We start from the raw sequence: 23125 nt of genomic DNA on the forward strand, positions 1-23125 counted from the left end.
ACTGTTGGCCGACGGCAATGGCACGGGGCCCCTCATAGTACAATACAGTGTCTCAGACGGTGGGAGGGCCCACTCGCCGTCAGACACACCAGCGTACTATGAGGGGCCCTGTGCCAGTACCGTCGACCACGATTGTGCCCCCCCTGCTTGGTCATGGCCACAGCACTTGCAAGTTGCAATACTTACCTCTCCCTGCTCCACCGCTGTGTAGTCTGGGCAGTTAAATCCTTCACAGGGATGGCCACTAGAAATTTGGTGTATTGATCAATGATGGTTAAGATGTAGCTATGGCTTGTCATGCTGGCCTCTACCTTCAGATGATCAATGGCTACAATTTGAAATGGACGTCAACTTACAAGCGGATGCAGTGGTGGTTTATGATCACCTTTCACAGTTGTGATAGTCACAGATGTGTGACATTCCTGCCACCATTTTTCAATGTCTCCTCTCATGCCAATCCAATAGAATTGCCTTCGGCCTGTGGCTTCTGTCTTTTGCACTCGAAAATGACCAGACACATCATGATAGGCAGTGAGGACCATGGGTACATCTCTCCCTGTGATCACAATTTGATGGAGACGAGTAACGGTGATGTGATCCACGCTACTGCGATAAAGCAATCCTTTCTTCACAAAGAACCTTTTTCGCTTTCTCTACAGACACAGTAATTGAGGGTCTGCATCGCCTCTGCAACATCTACCGGGAGGTTTTCCCGCGATGAGTAATTCCAAAATTTCTGCTAACACTCGACTTTGCGTCTATACTTGTATCCATGTAGTTTTCAGTAGTGGAGATTCAGGACTGGCTTACTGAGATTGAAATATATAAGAAGATTTAAAAATATCACAACACTGTATACTGGTGTACGCTATGAATACCTTTTCCTTTTTCTACTTTTTTAATTCTGGTGTAATACATAGTGAGCCTGTGAGTGTCTGTGCCTGACTCCGGAAGTATAGACGGAAATTTAACCCTAGACTGGACACACCTGGTATGTGCTGATACAGTACCTTGTTTCAAAAATTTGTATTAAGGTATCATCTGTAGGATAACCAACTGTGGGGGGGGACCCTCTTCTTGCTGCAGAAAAACACGAGACTGAGACAGAGTTTGTATTGAATAGGTCCGTTTTTAGTGCCCATCCTTCTGTCAACAACAGCAATTCACCACAGCCGTTTCACATTTCTCTGTACACAGGCCTCGGTACCTTCACTTCCTTTGTAACTATAATCGTGTCGTCCTCTGTGGCTCTTCCATTGTGGCTGGCCTAAGCCCAATCACCACAGCGTTGCACCAGTCTGAGCATACCGTCCGTATGATAGCCCCAGGCCGTCTTCGTCTGCGGCTACCGCCCTCTGGGCCACCCCCCCATGACCGCCTCAACTGTCAGTCCTCTCTGGAGCCTTTCCACTGTCTCTATTTCCTCAGCATAACTTCCTCTTTACTGTGCTCCCTTCGCTGACTGACTCTTCCAGAACCTTCCCTCAGCCTTTTATACTTCCAGTTCTGGTAACTCCGCCCACCATCACCTAACAGTTTCTCTAACCAATGGCAGTTATTCAGTCCCACTCCTACACTCTCCACTGCCCTCCAATGAGCAAGCTAAAACACTGCACCCTTTCTCTTTATCTTAGCGATTTCACACCAACACTGCGCTACACCTCTGCTTCTCACTACAGGCTGGTTTGTCTATCAGTCCACCTTCCCTACATCATCCATAGTGAGTGAGCGTGTGTGGGTTACGTCTTCTATATATACGGTGAATTGGAGAAACAAATTTTTACACTATACTCGATACAGCTTGTATCTTGTTATACAGTACCTTTGTTCGACATTTAGCATTACGGTCAAATCCATGCTGTGTAAGTGTCTGAGTGTGACTACGGGACTATTTATACGGAGATTTCAATTGCACCCTAAAAAATGTATACTTGCTATCTTGTTATCCAGGACCTTTTTTACAACATTTTTTATTATGGTCAAAACCAAACTGAGTGAGCGTCTGAGGGTGACTATGGAAATATATACCGATATTTTCAATTTGGCCAACACTGTATACAGCAGAACGCTTCTGATACAGTAACCTTTTTAGCTATTTAGATTCTGGTGTAATCCATAATGAGCCTGTAAACGTCTGTCTGTTACTCCAGCAATATATTTGGAACTTTAAGATTACCTCATGTATGCCTCATGAAATATATACGGAGATTTACTGTTATCCATAGACTGTATAGAGCTGTACGCTTCTGATACAGTACCATATATCTGCTGGTATTTTGGGTCCATTTTCCAAAATATGAGGAAGTATGGTGGAAGAGGACGCGGATGTGGGCATGGAGGGCCACCTGGTACTGATGGTGGTGGTGGTGGTGGTGCATCTGCTGGTAGTGCCAAAAACACAATAGCAGCTAAGGCAGGAGGTGTTGAGCCAACGTCATGGTGTAGCTCTGGAAGGCCTGTAAGGCTCCCTTTTCTGGGAGTAGGTAGACTGCTTATAAAGCCGGAGTATCAGGAACTGTTTGTGGCTTACATTGCTGAAACAGCCTCCAGCTCTATCGCCTCCTCTTCTGAAGTTGTAAAAAATGCAAGCACTGAGTCGTAACTGCAAGCTTCTGGTCAGGAGCAACCCCTTTCCTTGTGTCCTTCACCCACACCAAAAGTGAAGGATGTGGAAGCACACACCTCAGATTACTCCATGGAGCTCTTTTCACATACCATGCCTGGGTTAATTAAAAATAGGGCCCATCATGTACTGGAGCAATTTAAATGGGGCAGATCAGACACTGGAGCAGCATCTAAGGGGCCCATTATACACTGGAGCATTACAAATGGGGCCCATTATATATGGAGCATTATTGGCGCCCATCAAACACTGGAGCATCATCCATGAGGCCCATCATGTACTGGAGCAATGTAAATGGGGCAGATCAGACACTGGAGCAGCATATAAGGGGCACATTATACACTGAAGCATTACAAATGGGGCCCATTATATATGGAGCATTATTAGGGCCCATGATACACTGGAGCATCATCCATGAGGCCCATCATGTACTGGAGCATTGTAAATGGGGAAGATCAGACACTGGAGCAGCATCTAAGGGGCACATTATACACTGGAGCATTACAGTTGTGGCCAAAAGTATTGACACCCCTGCAACTCTGTCACATAATACTCAGTTTGTTCCTGAAAATGATTGCAAACACAAATTCTTTGGTATTATTATCTTCATTTAATTTGTCTTAAATGAAAAAACACAAAAGAGAATGAAGCAAAAAGCAAAACATTGATCATTTCACACAAAACTCCAAAAATGGGCCAGACAAAAGTATTGGCACCCTCAGCCTAATACTTGGTTGCACAACCTTTAGCCAAAATAACTGCGACCAACCGCTTCCGGTAACCATCAATGAGTTTCTTACAATGCTCTGCTGGAATTTTAGACCATTCTTCTTTGGCAAACTGCTCCAGGTCCCTGATATTAGAAGGGTGCCTTCTCCAAACTGCTATTTTTAGATCTCTACACAGGTGTTCTATGGGATTCAGGTCTGGACTCATTGCTGGCCACCTTAGAAGTCTCCAGTGCTTTCTCTCAAACCATTTTCTAGTGCTTTTTGAAGTGTGTTTTGGGTCATTGTCCTGCTGGAAGACCCATGACCTCTGAGGGAGACCCAGCTTTCTCACACTGGGCCCTACATTATGCTGTAAAATTTGTTGGTAGTCTTCAGACTTCATAATGCCATGCACACGGTCAAGCAGACCAGTGCCACAGGCAGCAAAGCAACCCCAAAACATCAGGGAACCTCCGCCATGTTTGACTGTAGGGACCGTGTTTTTTTTCTTTGAATGCCTCTTTTTTTCTCCTGTAAACTCTATGTTGAGGCCTTTGCCCAAAAAGCTCTACTTTTGTCTCATCTGACGAGAGAACATTCTTCCAAAGCGTCTTAGGCTTTTTCAGGTAAATTTTGGCAAACTCCAGCCTGGCTTTTTTATGTCTTGGGGTAAGAAGTGGGGTCTTCCTGAGTCTCCTACCATACAGTCCCTTTTCATTCAGACGCCGATGGATAGTACGGGTTGACACTGTTGTACCCTCGGACTGCAGGGCAGCTTGAACTTGTTTGGATGTTAGTCGAGGTTCTTTATCCAACATCCACACAATCTTCCGTTGAAATCTCTTGTCAATTTTTCTTTTCCGTCCACATCTAGGGAGGTTAGCCACAGTGCCATGGGCTTTAAACTTCTTGATGACACTGCGCACGGTAGATACAGGAACATTCTGGTCTTTGGAGATGGACTTGTAGCCTTGAGATTGCTCATGCTTCCTCACAATTTGGTTTCTCAAGTCCTCAGACAGTTCTTTGGTCTTCTTTCTTTTCTCCATGCTCAATGTGGTACACACAAGGACACAGGACAGAGGTTGAGTCAACTTTAATCCATGTCAACTGGCTGCAAGTGTGATTTAGTTATTGCCAACACCTGTTAGGTGCCACAGGTAAGTTACAGGTGCTGTTAATTACACAAATTAGAGAAGCATCACATGATTTTTCGAACAGTGCCAATACTTTTGTCCACCCTCTTTTTTATGTTTGGTGTGGAATTATATCCAATTTGGCTTTAGGACAATTCTTTTTGTGTTTTTTCATTTAAGACAAATTAAATGAAGATAATAATACCAAAGAATTTGTGTTTGCAATCATTTTCAGGAAGAAACTGAGTATTATCTGATAGAATTGCAGGGGTGTCAATACTTTTGGCCATAACTGTACAAATGGGGCCCATTATATATGGAGCATTATGTGGAGTTCATCATATACTGTATGGAACATTATATGTGACTAATTATTTGGTATGGAGAAATATATGGGGCTCATTATTCTGTATGGCGCACAATGTGGTGGCCATAACACTGTATGGAGTAATATACTGTCCTGTTTTTGAGCTATTGTACAATTTAAAATAGATCAGTCATGTCATGTAAGCAGTGAAGTATGTGTCATTGTACTATACCTATATTTCGTATCGGAGCATCATGAGCATCATCGTATCGGAGCATCATGAGTTGTGGTATGTGTTAAAGGGGCGCACTGACACTCTTTGGCACAGGGCACATGAAAACCTGGAGCCAGCCCAACCCCTCCACAACTTTAGCCAAATAACCCCCCATTTTCAATGCGTAAGTATTATTAGGAAGTAAATTAAGGTTGACAAGCTTCAGTTATAAGAATTTATGTTTTTGACATTGAAATTGGCACTGTAGGTGTGTTTATTGTTCTCCACTCCCTGCCGACTTTACTTCCCCATTGACTTGCATTGGGTTTCGTGTTTCAGTCAGCCTCCAACTTTTCCCTATAGTCGGCCGATTTCGTTCGACCCGACTTTTGCGAAAGTCGGGTTTCTTGAAACCCGACTCGACCCGAAAAAAGGTAAAGTCGCTCATCTCTACTGGTGAGCACATGCATCATGATCAGTAATTTACAACAGCATTTAAGTAATTAAATAATAGCTATCTCAGCTAATGCCGATAGCTGCTGATACAGGCAGATGCTGGCTGTGTATTACAGCCAGTATCTACCCTATATGGACGGTGCATAGCTCCTGAGCCCAATCCATGCACGCGTACCCTGACCATGATGTACATGCATGGGTGGACATACCGCTGGTTCAATTGGTGCGGTTTCACCGGGGCCCAGAGGCTCCAGGGGGCCCCTGCAGGGCGGCTAATGATGAGGGCAATCTGGCCGGTTTGTCTGGGCCTGAGGCTCCGGGGGGGCCCTGGCCAGATAACCCTCATGTGCCACTGGCAGGGAGCGATCCCAGCAGCACCGCTGCCTGCAAGAGAAAATAGCAGGAGCGGAGCTGCAAGGATCCGTCCTGCTCCCTGCCCGGCGCCAGCACTTCCTGTCTCTGACACATAGAGCAGTGCCGCTGAATGACATCATCATTCAGCGGCTGCTGTGTCAGAGCTAGGAAGAGCGGGCGCCAGTGATGCTGTGGACAGGTGAGAGGTGCTGTGTATGTATATGTGTGTGTGTGTGTAGGTGGAGGAGAAGGCAATGATGGGGTGATGGGGAGAAGGCCATTATGGGGTGATGGGGAGAAGGCCATGATGGAGTGATGGGGAGAAGGTCATGATGGAGTGATGGGGAGAAGGTCATGATGGAGTGATGGGGAGAAGGCCATGGGAGTGATGGGGAGAAGGCAATGATGGGAGTGATGGGGAGAAGGCAATGATGAGGGTGATGGAGAAGGCAATTATGGGAGTGATGGGGAGAAGGTAATGATGGGGGTGATGGTGAGAAGGCAATGATGCTGGTTATGGGGAGGAGGCATTATTGGGGGTGATGGGGAGAAGGCAATGATGAGGTGATGGAGAAGGCAATGATTGGGTGGTGGGGGAAAAAGAAATGATGATGTGGGTGGTGGGGAGAATGCAATGATGGTGGTGGTAGAAAGGGCAATAATGGGGGTGGTGGAGGAGGAGGAAATGATGGAGGTGATACAGGCAGATGTGTATTACAGTCAGCATCTACCCTATATGGACAGTGCATAGCTTCTGAGCCCAATCCATACACGCGTACCCTGACCATGATGTACATGCATGGGCGGACATACCGCCAGTTCAACTGCTGCAGCTTCACCGGGGCCCAGATGCTCTGGGGGGCCCCTGCAGGGCGGCTAATGATGAGGGCAATCTGTCCGGTTTGTCTGGGCCCGAGGCTCCGGGGGGGCCCTGTCCAGATTACCCTCATGTGCGGCGGGCAGGGAGCAATCCCAGCCGCTCCGCTGCCTGCAAGAGAAAATAGCAGGAGTGGAGCTGCAAGGATCCGTCCTGCTTCCTGCCCAGCACCAGCACTTCGTGTCTCTGATACAGAGAGCAGTGCCGCTGAATGACATCATCATTCAGCGGCTGCTGTGTCAGAGCTAGGAAGAGCGGGCATTAGTGATGCTGTGGACAGGTGAGAGGTGCTGTGTGTGTGTGTATATGTGTATATTTGTGTGTGTGTGTGTATGTATGTGTGTGTGTGTAGGTGGAGAAGGCAATGATGGGGTGATGGGGCAAAGGCCATTATGGGGTGATGGGGAGAAGGCCATGATGGGGTGATGGGGAGAAGGCCATGATGGAGTGATGGGGAGAAGGTCATGATGGAGTGATGGGGAGAAGGCCATGATGGGGTGATGGGGAGAAGGCCATGATGGGGGTGATGGGGAGAAGGCCATGATGGGGAGAAGGCCATGAAGGGGTGATGGGGAGAAGGCCATGATGGGGCTGATGGGGAGAAGGCCATGATGGGGAGAAGGCCATGAAAGGGTGATGGGGAGAAGGCCACGATGGGGCTGATGGGGAGAAGGCAATGATGGGGTGATGGGGAGGAGGCAATATTGGGGGTGATGAGGAGAAGGCAATGATGGGGTGATGGAGAAGGCAATGATGGGAGTGATGGGGAGAAGGCAATGATGGGAGTGATGGGGAGAAGGCAATGATGGGTTGATGGAGAAGGCAATGATGGGAGTGATGGAGAGAAGGCCATGATGGGAGTGATGGAGAGAGGGCAGTGATGGGGAGAAGGCAATGATGGGGTGATGGGGAGAAGGTAATGATGAGGATGATGGGGAGAAGTCAATGATATGGGTGATGGGGAGGAGGCAATATTGGGGGTGATGGGGAGAAAGCAGTGATGGGTTGATGGAGAAGGCAATGATGGGAGTGATGGGGAGAAGGCAGTGATGGGTTGATGGAGAAGGCAATGATGGGAGTGATGGGGAGAAGGCAGTGATGGGTTGATGGAGAAGGCAATGATGGGAGTGATGGGGAGAAGGCAATAATGGGAGTGATGGGGAGAAGGCAGTGATGGGTTGATGGAGAAGGCAATGATGGGAGTGATGGGGAGAAGACAATGATGGGAGTGATGGAGAGAGGGCAGTGATGGGGAGAAGGCAATGATGAGGGTGATGGGGAGAAGGCAATGATACGGGTGATGGGGAGGAGGCAATATTGGGGGTGATGGGAAGAAGGCAATGATGGGGTGATGGGCAAGGCAATGATGGGCGTGATGGGGAGAAGGCAATGATGGGAGTGATGGGGAGAAGGCAATGATGAGGGTGATGGAGAAGGCAATGATGGGAGTGATGGAGAGAAGGCAATGATACTGGTTATGGGGAGGAGGCAATATTGGGGTGATGGGGAGAAGGCAATGATGAGGTGATGGAGAAGGCAATGATGGGATGGTGGTGGAAAAAATGATGATGTGGGTGGTGGGAGAGAATGCAATGATGGTGGTGGTGGAAAGGGCAATAATGGGATGGTGGAGGAGGAAGAAATTATGTAGGTGGTGGAATGGGCAATGATGGGAGTGATGGGGAGAAAGCAATGATTGGAGTGATGGGGAGAAGGCAATGATGAGGGTGATGGAGAAGGCAATGATGGGAGTGATGGGGAGAAGGCAATGATACTGGTTATGGGGAGGAGGCAATATTGGGGGTGATGGGGAGAAGGCAATGATGAGGTGATGGAGAAGGCAATGATGGGGTGGTGGGGGAAAAAATGATGATGTGGGTGGTGGAAGAGAATGCAATGATGGTGATGGTGGAAAGGGCAATAACAGGGGTGGTGGAGGAGGAGGAAATGATGGAGGTGGTGGAATGGGCAATGATGGGAGTGGTAGGGGAGAAAGCAAAGATAGTGGTAGGGGAGAAGAAAATGATGGAGGTGGTGAAGAGGGCAATGATGGGGTGGGGGAGAGGACAATAATGGGATGCGAGGGGAGGAGGACAATGAGGGGTGTGGGGGATTGGGATGGGAGGAAGGGAGACTTATAATGGCCTTAGGAACAGGGGGAGGTGGAGGAAGACATTATCGCTTATTATGTCTAACACAGTCCCTTAGTATATAGTGTACTCACTTACTATGTCTAACACACACACACACACATATATATATGTAGCTTTGTCGCCATAAAAGTAAGGAGGCCCGGACACATTTCTTGCACAGGGGCCCCAAGCTGTCAGTGTTCGTCCCTGTTACATGTACAGTATGGTGTGCGAAAGGGGTTAATAAATTTTACAATATTTCAAGCTTGGCAGCGCTGAGTTATTGCCTCTTAGCTCTTTGTGCAGGACGAACTTATTGGTGGTGTTACATAAGGTTAAAATAACAATAACCTTAATGTACCAGTGAATGCTGTAACTGCATAACCTCCATGTTAAAATCCAGTTCAGCTCCAGGGCGCTCTGCCACACGTTTCTAGTTTGTTTTCTGAGATAGCTAAGTGGTGGCGATTAGCTGAGCTCAATCTTTTTACAGCGCTCAAAAGCTGAGCAAATGTGAGAAGATCCTGAAAACATCCTGCTCTTGTAAAATGCCTGATGCTGCCAAGAGTTAGTCCTTATAGAGAGGTAGAAGGGGAGCTGTAAGCTCCTGGTGTCAGTGTTATAGGGAACCTGTCACCAGAAAAAATGCTATAAACCTGCAGACATGGCATTACTAATCTAACCGGCACTTGCCCTTAGCCAAACGCTGTGGGGAGAAAATTAACTTTCTTCCCCCCGGCATTGTTCCTGTTTCAGTCACGGGGGTGGCGCACATTCAGTCATCGCTCTGAGCATACAAATAGGTGGCTTTAACCACATTCCCGGCATTGACTGACATCCAGCCCCTATGCAGAGCCAGTGTGGGGCCATTAAACTCTATGAAGCACTATGTGGGGTCATTATATTGTGTAGAACACTATTTGTGGCCATTATACTGTATAGAAGGCAACGCAGAGCCCCATTATACTGTATGGAGCACTGTTGGGCCCATTATACTCTATGGAGCACTTTTTGTGGCCCATTATACTGTACGGAGGACTATGTGGAGCTATTATACTATATGGAGCAATACATGGGGCCCATTATACTATATGGAGGCCTATGTGGGGCCATTATACTGTATGGAGTACTATGTAAGGCCATTATACTACATGGAGCATTATGTAGGGTCATTATACTGTATGGAGTACTATGTGGGGCCATTAATCTGTATTAAACGCAATGCAATGCCCAATTATACTGTATGGAAGACTATTTGGGGCCCATAATACTGTATGGAGCACTATGTGGGACCATTATACTGTATGAAGCTTTATGTAGGGCCATTATACTGTATGAAGCACTATGTGGGGCCATTAAACTGTATGGAAAGCAATGCAATGCCCCGTTATACTGTATGGAGCACTTTTTGTGCCCATTATACTGTATGGAGGGCTGTGTGGGAATTGCAGTTAGAGAATGTGTATGGGGGGCTTTATACATTGAGGGTGTATCCTTACAATCAGTGTTTTATCAATAATAGTAAGACCGCTGCTGATCAATACAATGTAAAACGTCTGAATATGAGGTGAAAAGGTAGATTTGAGGCTACTGACTGTATGTGGATCTTTATTAATAGCATGTCATCTAGAAGTAAACTTTCTGTAGCATCTCTACTTTGGATACACTGCTTCATTTCTTTATTTTGCATTCTCAAGTCAAAATATTAAAAATGTCCGAGAATACACATGTGCTTTTTCTCTAAGACTACCTTACTCCAAATTTTGCAGTGTGGTGTAATAACAAAAATATAGCAAGGCTTAATTTTTATTACATGGTTTTCTAATCTTAATGCTGCAGTTTAGTTTTGCTAAACACAAAGGTGACGTTATCGTGAGAGCAAGTTTTAAAATCACATTTTATTTAAGCTTCTTTACTGCTATTTGTGTGTCATTTATCAGGGTCACAGGATGTTTGAAAAATTAGGCAGATGCTTACGTAGATATAACACTCCTGTCTAGAACTGATTTTCCTCTTTTCACCGCACGTCTGTATGGGAATGGGTTAGCGACTTTCTTTTTAAAAAAAGTTAACATTTTTAAACCACATGCAGATTACACCCACTTTTTAAAAGTATGGAGACGAGTGTAAAATGATAAAAGTCATACTTTTTTACGGCAAAATATCACCTTAAAATTGTCACGGGTGTGTCAGAGGCGGCAGACGGTCGCACTGCACCTAGCTGCAGAAAGTCTCTGCGTTTGGCATTGCAGACACCTTCTTAAGGGCTCATACCCATATAAGAGAAAAAAAACGGCCCGATTTCTGGACCGAAAAAACGGACGAGCGCCATGCGAGTGTAATGCGATTTCCATGTGATTTTTACACAGTACATTGGTATGACATGTGTATGCAATCCGTATGCAATGCAATTTTAACATGAGCTTTTACATACAGAAGTTCTCTCTATGTAAAGGCTCATGTTAAAATCGCATTTTAATACACAACTGTACACATGGTTTTAAAACCAAATTTTCTTCAAAACATTATATACATATCTATATATCAAACTAGCATGCATGTGTTTACTGTATGTAAACCATGTCTTCTATCCTGCATTGATTATACAGAAGCCGACAAATGAACTAACGGCTAATCTTCTATCTATCTCTATGAAATATAAAGAGATATATATTATATATATATATATATATATACACACACACACACCTATTCTATGTGTATATTGTGGTGCAGTGACCGCTGTGACAGCTAGGGTGCGCTGTATGGGTCATGCACTCAGGCATATCCATTATTGTAATGGAGAAAGGATGGTAAATGACTGTTATGTATCACAAGGCGGGTGGCCTTGTGATGAAAGCTGGAACCGCTATTAATCAGCAGATATTCTGCTGAGGGTTTGTTACTCTGTATTAGGGAGAGCTTTCAGGTGGCTGGTGAGATGGGTGGGACCAGTCACCTACAAACCCATCCAGGGGCGTGTGTCTGAAGTAAAGCCTATGTGTGTGGTTGTGAAGGACCTGCAATGAGGTCATAGCCATGTGATGCTGTGGGCGTGGCTACGGACCATATAAGGTGACCAGGGGAGGTCACATGAGTGTATGCCTGGATCTGATTGGTCCGTGTGGAAGGTCCCTGAAGGCCAACGTGCTAGAAGGTGTGCTACCTTCCTGATGCGCACATGGGGATGCCGCTGACCGTGTGTGACCTGTGTGTAATAGCCTGTGAGTGCTGGCCAGTCCCCAGGAAGAAAGGGACGTCAGGACTGAGACACAGCTAAGAGGTAACCCCAGACAGAGGTGGGAATTATCTGAGAGATTGTAGAGCCTGTTTGCTGGATAAAGCACAGCCTGTGTGAACACAGGGCTAAGGGAGCGGAGCTCCACTATGAATATTCGTTTTTGTCTGCTGTTAGACTATTATCATTTTCCTCATGCTGCTATGGTTTATGCTGCACAATAAACTGTATGGACTATGTTATATGAAAAAGACCAGGTCCGGCACAGGCTAACTGCAGCCAAGTGAGTGTTCCCCAATACCCTCAGTGAGCGCTACCTTACAATATATGTATTCTAACATGTCTGTCTGATTTTACAGTAGCCGCATATGTATTGCTAGCTTTTCAAAGGACACCGGTGCATAAAAATTAGAGAGCACTCGCGTGGTGTGAGTTCTGTGCAATTTTTTTTCTCGCACCAATTAACTTGCATTGGCGAGTCTCGTTCAAGATACGCAGCAATACGCAGCATGCTGCGATTTTTTTTCTCAGTCCCATTTCAGCTGAGAAAAAATTGCAGATGAGATGTCACTCACTGAATAACATTGGTCCGAGTGCAATCCGATTTTTTTTATCGGATTGCACTCGTCCGTATTTTTCGCAAGTGAGTATGAGTCCTAACGCTTCTGACTCTTTGACCCAGTAGCAACCTTTCTCCGGCTCTAATTGACACACCTGGACCTGGATGTTTATAGACTCCCAGCCTGCTGCTGGGAGTTGCCGGTGATATTTCCATTTCCCCTTGTTGAGGTTGGGAGCTATAGCAGTCGGCTATGTTCCTCTTTGGTGCTGCTGGAGGACGTCTGTGTTACATCAATGAGATTGCTCAAGATAAGTGTTCCCCTTGTTCGTCTATCACAACTGTCTTTAGTGGTAGTGGGGATCGACTAGTTTTACCCCGTCATTCCCTAAGTAGGGCTTATCAGCAGGGTCAGGCAGGGATTAGATTCCTGCTCGGTGATAGGTACAGAACCTATATAGGGACGTTTAGGGCAGACAGGGTGACTTTAGATCTACCTAGGGGTCTCCGCTCCCCCTTCCCTATTGTTGGGCTCGCTTCCCCTCATCCCTTCATGTTGTACTTAGTCTTTCCTACACTGTGTATGACAAAAATAGTTCCAGAAAAGGTCTTTTCACAGGTCAGTGTCTCCGGTAAGTGTGGTGACAGTTTTCACATGTACTGGAGACAATTACACATGTAGACTCATTGAAATCTATGGGTCTGCACACGTTAGTGTGTTTCCAGGGACTTGTCTGTTTTTTGCCGGCAGCACGGACTGCAATACATCCCGCACATGAATGTGACACACAGACATGGATAGCTCCGGTACTGGTAATACTAGGAAACTGTATAGCTATGTGCACTCTGAGGTCCCTATTCATTGAGATCAGTGATGATCACATCAGCCTTGATGTTCCTGATTAGAGGTGCATGTGTCAGACAGGTGGTGTGCACCTCGCCACATATCCTCCTCCAGGTCGAGGACACGGGAAACATCTGGGATGTAAGAAACATCACCGCTCATTGTGAATTTGAGGAACGTCCGTCACCATGCCCCCTTCCTGCCCCAGCTCTTTCCAGTTTTTCGGCTCTTGGTAAAAATGGTGTGAAAACACCATAAGTCACAAAATTTTAGCACAGCCAAAATGTTGAGATTTTTTAAAGCTTTTTACGTCACAATTATGAGTTTTTGGAACAGAAGCTGAACAGAAAATCCCTGAATACTCCTCCAAATCTCAAATCTCCTAAAAAACTGAAGTTTCTGCTCCGAAAACTCAACAAAAAGACTCCGGACCCATAGATAGAACTTTTACACTGGCCCATACACTTGTATTGACCCTTGTCAATTATTATACTGGTAAAAAATGGACATATCTGTGTGGTTCACACAATGAATACATCCAAAAATAATAATATAGACACAGACAAGCTCACCGCATTCAGTTCAAACTACATTGTACTGTCAAATATATTAGTTCTTATGTCCGTCCATTGTGTATTAGTTGGGATTTGGGAGTTCTGGACACTTGAATATTGGACTAACCTTCTTGGAAAAAATCTAGATTTGATTACTTTTATGGACAATATTTGCATTGTTCTAGTGGATAACTGCACATTTGGATACATTACAATACAGGGAGATGTAAGGGGGTGAAACACAGGAAGAGTCGGGGGGGGGGTTGCCTCCTCTGCTCCGTGCCCGGAACCATTCAGCTGCACAGCAGGTTCCCTGGGGGGCACACAAAGAGACTGGGACAGGAAGGAAGCCGGGCACCGAGTGGGAAAAGTGCGCACGCAGTCCTCAGAGCAGCTTGGGCAGCACTCGGGAGAGGAAAGAGAACTCCCGTCCAGAGGACCCATACAGGGGGACTGTACAGGAAGACTGCTTCTTGTGAGTACGTGGAACCGGAGTCTGCAGTGACAGAAGAGGTGCGTCCTGACCCCCGTGCAGAGACAGTGACCCGTCCTGAGACAGTGACCCGTCCTGAGACAGTGCCCTGTGCAGAGACAGTGGCCCCCCCGTGAAGCCCCGGTACCCACGGTGTTAGTGTAGAGCCCCTGATTCCTGTGAAGAAACGCAACTGTAGACGGAGTTTCGCTTCCCCAGGAGAGACTGTAGTGTTGGAGCGAAGGACTCAGAGCAGAGGGGACCCCGTTTGCCTCGTATCCCCTCTGACTCCCGCAGTAACCTCTGAGACCCCCACTGGGGATAGTTAAAGACCACAGAGTACACAGAGACTAGAGACGATAAGTGCGGCTGTTGTTCAGCGCCAACGTGGGAGAAGTTCGACCCTTCAAGCAAGTCCCCTTCAGACTGATAAGTTCTTCCCAAGAAATACCGTTTATACTGTTTGCCGGTCTGAGGACCTGTTTCACTTTTGTAATACTCGCACTGTTATATTGCCAGTTTACATCCTTGTAAATAAAATCCTTTAACTGTTGGTCCGTCTGTTCCGTGGTGGCATACCCAACACCTGCACTTTGTTACAGAGACATAAATCCAATTGTAGCACTTCTTTATGTTTCATCTCTTTTTTACCCTAGTATGAATTCACTATCTGGGTACTGGAAGTCATATTGCTTGTGACCCATTATTCACATTAAATATCTAGATATAGCTAGAAAACATCTAGACGTTTTGTTAAAACAAAGAAACTTATCAGCAATGATCCTGACGCTGTGAACTCATCTTATTTCTAATTCACACATTTCTTTTCTATGCATTGTATATTGAAAACCTACTGCTACATTCAATGTTGGGCAACTACCATATTTCTCTACTTTAAGAGGAGTTATCATCGGATCAATAGTGGACAGTTTTGGCCCCGATTTTATTCCCGTTTCTCCCCTGATTATTTGTTTCTTTCTTGTTTCTTTTTTATATCTGACATAATGTTCTGGAGATCTAGGCCTTTTTATTTAGCACACCCAATATGCAATTTTTCATGTTTTTTAACAAATGGGCAATGTTCACAACCCACAGACAGGCCACCAGAGAACCCTGAGAGCAACGTCCCCTTTATAAAGACTAGAAAATAAGCATATTGGGTGCACAAAATAAAAACACCCACATCTCTGGAACTGTATGGAGGAATTATAAAAAACAGAAAATTAGAGTACTCAGTGGAGAAGGGAGAATAAAATAAGAGCAAAAACTTGTCTCTCTTTGCTTGGTGACAGATCCCCTTTAAGCCCCTTATGCTCCCGCACTTCCTCTCAGCTTCTCTTCACTGGTCATCATTAGCAGGACCACTGAGTTGGCATCACATCCACTACACATGACCGCTGCGGCTAATCACTCCACATAGTGGTGATGCCGAGGTAGACAACATGAAATGGCATGAAACTGGACAATCTCTTTTTAAGCTCATCCTAAGCCACCTTACTGTATAGAACCCTGTGCAAGTTCAGATGTAGACTATATGGTAAATTTTCTCCTGTTCTACAACTTGAAACATAAGAATTGACTCCACAGGCACATTTCTATAAACCCCGTGTAGTTTAATGCAATGTTTTAAATTTGTCAAGAGAACGTGTGAACCGAATCTGCAGCATATGAACTAAATAAGTGCGAACTACAAGTACAGCTGATGCTAATTTAGCAAGTCTTCATGAACCAGCTACATAAACTTAGGCCATAATCAGACCACCATAGCTTCTCTCATCCGATAGAATCGGGATGAGAAGATGTCTCCATCTTCTCTATTGAGTCATTGTGTGGAAATTGGACTGCACTCAGATGTCATCCAAGTGCAGTCCGATGGTTTCCATGGACTCTTTGACTTGCGTGGCCAAGTGCGACCCGAATATCACATCCAACTCAAGCATGCTGCAATTTTTTTCCTCGGACCGACTCTGGAACAAATCAGACATGTGCACGGCCCCATAGAATAACAGTGGTGTGAGCGAGCCCTACTGGATGAAAGGGATTGGTCTCTCTGCAGCATAGTCCCTGGAACCAGATTTTGGCATATTGAGATATTAGGGATATTGGGATTTCCAATTCCGACAAATCTTTTACCAAAGTATTAAGTAACAGGTTTATTTAAAAAGACCGTAAATAAAACAAAATCTAATTAAAGTATCAAACATTCATAAAATGCATAAAATCCCATTTACAAACAAATAAACATTCGTTTAAGAGAGTATGTTCACTTCTCGTTTTTGCTTCGTTTTTCAGGTGGGTTAAGTCTATGTTCACATGCAGCGTTTTTGTTGTGTTTTTTTTCTGCAAACAAAATCTGCTGTTTTGGCAACAAAAAATCTGCATTCAAAACAATGTTTTTTTTGCATTTCTACAGAGTTTTTGGTGCATTTTTTGCAGTGTGGATTACTTGTGTTTCTTGTCTACAGTACACATTTAATAAAGTTAGTTTGTTTTTCTTTTATTAAAAATGCTGAAAAACATTTGATGCATTTTTTCAGTTTTTTCACTTTCTCATTGCTTTCTATTCTTGAGAAAAGCTGTAGAAATGCCGAAAGAATGGACATACTGCAGATTTAAAAAAAAACAAAAAACACTGCAGTTTTAAAATTTATTGAAGAAAAAAATAAAATGGATTTCTGAAATCTAATAGTTTTTGCTGGTATAAATATCAGCTTTTAGTTTGCATAAAAAGCAGCAAAAAAAGCTGCAAAAGCACTTCATGTGAGCATAACCTACATGTGTAATTTTTCAACAGTACATGTTAATAAAGTTAGTTTCTTTGGCCAAATGCGCTGCAAAAATGCAGAACAAATGTTATGTTGCATTTTTTGCAGGATGTTTTGCACTTTTCCTTTGCTTTCTCTGGGTAACTAAATGCTGCATAGAATTGACATGATGCAGTTTTCAAAAACGCCACAGGTACCATGACTGATGAAGAGACATAAGAAGTCTCAAAAGCTTACTTTGTAACATAATTTATTTTCATTTTTTTAGCCATTAAAAGGTATCATAACTACAAGATTATTAGTTTGTGTTTCCCTCTAAGAGCAATCTTTTTTCAACTGGCTAAGGCCGGTTTCCCATGTCCTGATATTTCCGGTACCAGTGTGGGGAGGAGTACCTGAGGGAACGATACTGGGAGGACAGTAAAGGGAGAGACTTGACTGAAGTTGTCAGGGAAACAGGGGGCGGGGCAAGGATAAAAGGAGCAGGGGGCGCGCTGAAGTGGCAGTTGACAGAGAGCCTGACAACAGACAGGAAGCCATGTGAGAAAGAGAGGACCGAGGGAGCGGACGGTGTGTTTTGGAGAGACCTGCAGGGGTCTGTGAGGGGAAAGCTACGCGCTCACCGACAAGTGACATGTGGGAGACTTTCACCGGCGGCCGCTCCCCCGCATACAACCACTCCCGCTGTTTCCCGCCCTGTTGTGACAAGTCCGCTACCTCAAGTGACCGCTGCGACTACAGGTCATTCGGTTACAGCGGTCAGGACACTACCCCCCCTGCCTCCTCCCACAGCTGCGGCCCTGTCATCACCGGCCCCAGGGGGCGCCACCTCGCTACAGGTGGCCGTAGATGCCCCCGTCCGGTTTTCTGAGGGACTCTGAGCAGAGGTTGGTGAACGGTTACATTTAGAGACTGCGTCATGACTCCGCTGTGAGACGAGAGTCGCAAGGAGACGCCTGTTGCATCCATCGGCACAGTTTCTTCAAGGCCTGTTGTGCCCCATCGGCACAGTTTCTTCAGGGCCTGTTGCGCCCCATCAGCACCGTTTCTTCAGGGCCTGTTGCGCCCTATCGGCACAGTTTCTTCAGGGCCTGTTGCGCCCCATTGGCACCGTTTCTTCAGGGCCTGTTGCGCCCCACTGGCACAGTTTCTTCAGGGTCTGTTGCGCCCCACTGGCATCGTTTCTTCAGGGACTGTTGCGCCCCACTGCCATCGTTTCTTCAGGGCCTGTCGAGCCCAAATCTTCCCGGGATATCAAGGCGTCAAGACAGCCACATCAACGATCTCTAAGCGGCCGCATCTGCAATCCTGAACGACGCCTGGAAGGATAAGTTGTCCATAGGAAATAAGGACCCTTAGTTCAGCCGGACGTGGCCTGCAACACCCGGACTAGCCGGATTAGTCATATTTAATATAAGAAAAAGTGTTGTAAATGTTATTGAGTCCCTGCAAGGACAGTTTGTTGTTGCCTATTTGGTTTGTTCAGCAAAGCCCCAGCGGCACCAATTTTTAAACGTTTATTTTACAAATCACACTCAGTCTCGTGTCTCGTCACTGCATCCTGAGAACCTGTCTGAACCCTACACCAGAAAAACCAGTACCGGAGAGATCAGTGTCCGTATGTGTAATGCTTGTGGCAACCGTATGTCGCATCAGTACCACATGTAATGGCACCTGGGAAGTCACCAGGTGATAAAGACCACTTGCATCATTGTCCCCTGCTCGTGCTGCTCTGTGCAAATGTCAATGAGTTTCCACAGACCATATGTCCATGGACATAATAAGCTGATATGTCCGTTTTTTTAACAGCAGCACGGGCCACAAAACATCCCACACATGTGCACACTGATGACACTAGGATGACAGCCACGTGTCATCTTTGTGACATGTACTGGAGCCTAGGAAGCAGCGGCACAGTTAGTGCTGTTCCCCAGCGCTGGTGCTGAAGACTACTCGCATCATTTTCCCCTGCTAGCGCTGCGATCAGGGAAGAATGTTTAGAGTTATATTCAACTGACAACAGAGCGAGCAGGCGACAGCTGACAGGAGTATTCATCAGCCTCTGCCTACGCTGTGAATAAATAAAAAGACTGGCTGGATTCCCCTGTATTTTTGATAACCAGCCAGGCACAACTGACAGCTGCGGGTTGCAACCTTGAACTGCCAGCTTCAGCAAGGCTGGTTATCAAGAATAGAGGTGTTCCCCACACTGTTTTTTTTAATTTTATTTTATTTTAAAAAATGGCATAGGGTTCCTCCCATTTTTGACAACCATGCAGCCGCAGGGACTCGAACACATTTTTCAAAAACAACGAAGACACTCGGTTAGCACCCGAGCATGCTCAGATAACACCTCATCCGAGCACGTTCACTCATCACTAGTCTAAATCTTTCTCTGTAACTTCCACTCCTGGTTTTGGCATACAAACACTGATGCAAATACTGACGTGTGAATGAGGCCTTACAAACCGGAGAGACAGGTGAGAGCTGCTCCGGTGGAATCAGGATCTGGCAGCTGCTTTCTCCGCTGAATACAGAATACAGGTTTTAGTACTAATCATCACAGCCCTTCTGCTGTTCCCACTGAGCGGATTTCATCCGTCCTGACTATGATCACAATAATACACAGCAATTTATTGTACATCATTGTCTGTAATATTAATCTAATGTGGAGACGTGAACCTTCTCCTTATTTCACCGTCTCTGCTTTTAGCGGAGAAATATCTGCTACATGTCTAAATTTCCATAACTCTATTCCAATGGAGAAGAAAAAGAGATCCTAGATGTCAAAACCAAAAGTATGCAACTTATATAAGATACCAGATGGCAGAGGCAGAAAGTGTTTCCCCTTTAAGAGAGAAAATCAATGCGTGGTATCCCGGTGTCACCGCCTGCTGTGCGTTCGGATTCTTACCAGTTGTTATTCCGCCTATTCTCACAATAGTACTATATGGCACAATAGAAAAGAAGACGCAGTTCAGTAAAACACGAAGACATGCGGTTCACATTTACTGTATGTTATCCAGAAATAAATGAGAGTATGGGGGCCATTACCTGCTCGCGGGCTGCAGCTGGAATGTCAAAGCTCCCGGATTGTGTGTACTTGTGAGGGGGGGGGCAGGCCGTACCCTGTCACACAGTGCTGCCCTCCTACTGCCACCTCCCATAGCCACAGGCAGCAGTGCCCTTATCACAGGAGGGTAGGGCAGGGCACAGTGTGGGCACAGACCGGGTCAAAAAATGGATGTACGGAGAAAACGCACACACATCAATTGACTTATTATAATTACTTTTTTTTTTTATTATGCTTTGCTTATATAGCACCATCATATTCCGCAGCACTTTACATACAGACATTATTATCGCTGTCCCCATTGGGGCTCACAATCTACATTCCCTATCACTATGTCTTTGGAGTGTGGGAGGAAACCAGAGAATCCAGAGAAAACTCACGCAAACACGGGGAGAACATACAAACTCCTTGTAGATGTTGTCCTTCGTGGGATTTAACCCCTTAGTGACGGGGCCAATTTTTAAAATTCTGACCAATGTCATTTTATGCGGTGATAACTCTGGAATGCTTCAACAAATCCCAGTGATTTTGAGATTGTTTTTTCGTGGCACATTATAATTTATGATAATGGTAAATTTAGGTTGATATGTTTTGTGTTTATTTGTAAAAAATGTCAGAAACTTGACAAAAATGTAAAAAATTGCAATTTTCAAACTTGGAATGATTATCCATTTAATCCAGATAGTCATGTCACACAAAATCATTAATAAATAACATTTCCGTCATGTCTGCTTTGCATCAGCACCATTTTTAAAATGCTAATTTATTTTGTTAGTCTTTTAGGAGGTTTAAAAATGTAGCAGTAATTTTTCATTTTTTCAAGGAAATTTACAAAATGTATTTTTTGAGGGACCTGTCCAGGTTTGAAGTGACTTTAGGGGTGCTATATATTGGAAGACCCCAAATGTGATGCAATTTTAAAAACAGCACCCCCTGACACATTGAAAACTTCTGTCAGGTAGTTTATTAACCCTTCAGGTGATTTTCAGGAATTAATGCAAAGTGGAATGAGAGATGGAATGAAAAAGTGTTTGTTTACCACCTAAATGTCGGTAACTTCTGAACTGACTGCTATAGCCGGGAGACTCTAAGGCCGGGATCACACACAGCGAGATACGGCCGAGTCTCGCAGGTTAAAACCAAGCTCTGGCGCCGGCACTCCGGAGCGGAGCGTGCAGCCGCACAGCAATACGTGGAGCTGCACACTCCGCTCCGAAGTGCCGTTGCCAGAGCTTGGTTTTAACCTGCGAGACTCGGCCGTATCTCGCTGTGTGTGATCCTGGCCTAAGGCCGCTATTTGGCCATGAGCTGCTATGGCAAATATCAGGACCACACAATCATGATCTCGGTGTGTCAATTAGATTAAAGTGGAAGCCCCCACAATCTTTTAACCATTTTTCTGATGTAGTCACTATTGACAGCAGCAACTAAGGGGTTAAACAGATATGGACTTTGCCAACACCGATCGTTTGTGATACAGCAAGTTGTCAGCTATAGTGGACAGCCGACAGCTACTAGATTGTCACTTGTACGGGGATGATATTCTCTTATATCTCAGGTCAGTAAAAAGATGTATTGGCTGTCAATAAGGGGTTAAACCCAGGACCCCAGTGTTACAAAACAACATTGCTAACCACTGAGCCAACGTGCTGCCCAATAATGTTTTCTGATTTCACCACTGAGTGACACTGTTCACACTGATATGATCCAAATACTAATTATAACTTAGAACCTATTTTGTATTTACTTAAGAGAATTCTGACCTGACCGGTTCTCTTTATGAATAGATATATGCAGTAAACATATGATAAGATCTCATAATATTAATTAATAATAAGCGCTCGTGTACGTAATTTTTTTTTTTTTTTTTTAATTAGTAGTAATTAGTATCCTGCATTGCAAGGGCAGCACGGTGGCTTAGTGGTTAGCACTGCAGCGCTGGGGTCCTGGGTTCAAATCCCACCAAGGACAACATCTGCAATGAGTTTGTATGTTCTCCCCGTGTTTGTGTGAGTTTCCTTCAGGTTCTCTGGTTTCCTCCCACACTACAAAGGCATACTGATAGGGAATCTAGATTGTGAGCCCCAACGGGGACAGTGATAATGTCTGTAAAGCGCTGTGGAATTAATGGCGATATATAAATGAGTAAAATAAATATTTGTCCATATTTTTCAGTCCAGCACTCCTCTGCAGTGAAACTTCCTATTAAGTGAACAAGGAATAGCAAAACATCCCAACTGGTTACAGTAACAGGAGCCATAAGAAGGAGATTGTGCAACTCTACATAGTCTTAGTGCCACCTAGTGGTAGAACCAGATAACACACATATGCATTGTCTTGCATTACCTGCAGTAGAATAAAAACATTTATCACAAGTAGTATTGAGCGATACCATCCGATATTCAGAAATACCCCAAAAAGTATCGGTATCGCCGATTCCGATACCGGAAGTCCCATTCAAGTCAATGGGACAGAAATATCGGAATTAAAAAAAATCCCTTTCTTGCCTTGTACATCCTGTTCGGGAGGGGGGAAGAGTGTGGGCGGTGCATGGGCGGACACTGTGCGTGTCTGTGTGTGCGGGCGAGCTCTGTGCGGGCCTCTCGGGGGTCTGTGCCGACTGTCGGGGGCATGTGCCGGCTGCCGGTGGTCTGTACGGGCCTCTCGGGGGTCTGTACAGGCCTGTCGGGGGCCTGTGCCGGCTGCCGGTGGCCTGTACGGGCCTTTCGGGGGCCTGTGCTGGCTGTCGGTGGTCTGTGCCGGCTGCCGGTGGTCTGTACGGGCCTCTTGGGGGTCTGTGCCGACTGTCGG

The 23125-nt window shown here is 45.4% G+C and overlaps 1 protein-coding gene across 1 annotated transcript in view; it reads right to left on the reverse strand.

Annotated features, from left to right (window-relative positions):
* Positions 1–20369, reverse strand: part of MLPH (melanophilin) — a 166049-nt gene extending 145680 nt beyond the window's left edge. Inside the window, exon 1 of the mRNA XM_073553274.1 lies at positions 20296–20369. The gene's annotated coding sequence lies outside the window, so the exon portion shown is untranslated. The remainder of the gene's footprint in view (positions 1–20295) is intronic.
* Between the last annotated feature and the right edge of the window lie 2756 nt (positions 20370–23125).

Source organism: Dendrobates tinctorius, unplaced genomic scaffold (assembly GCF_039654945.1).
Source record: "Dendrobates tinctorius isolate UK_male_01 unplaced genomic scaffold, ASM3965494v1 ptg000199l, whole genome shotgun sequence".
Classification (NCBI taxonomy): domain Eukaryota; kingdom Metazoa; phylum Chordata; class Amphibia; order Anura; family Dendrobatidae; genus Dendrobates; species Dendrobates tinctorius.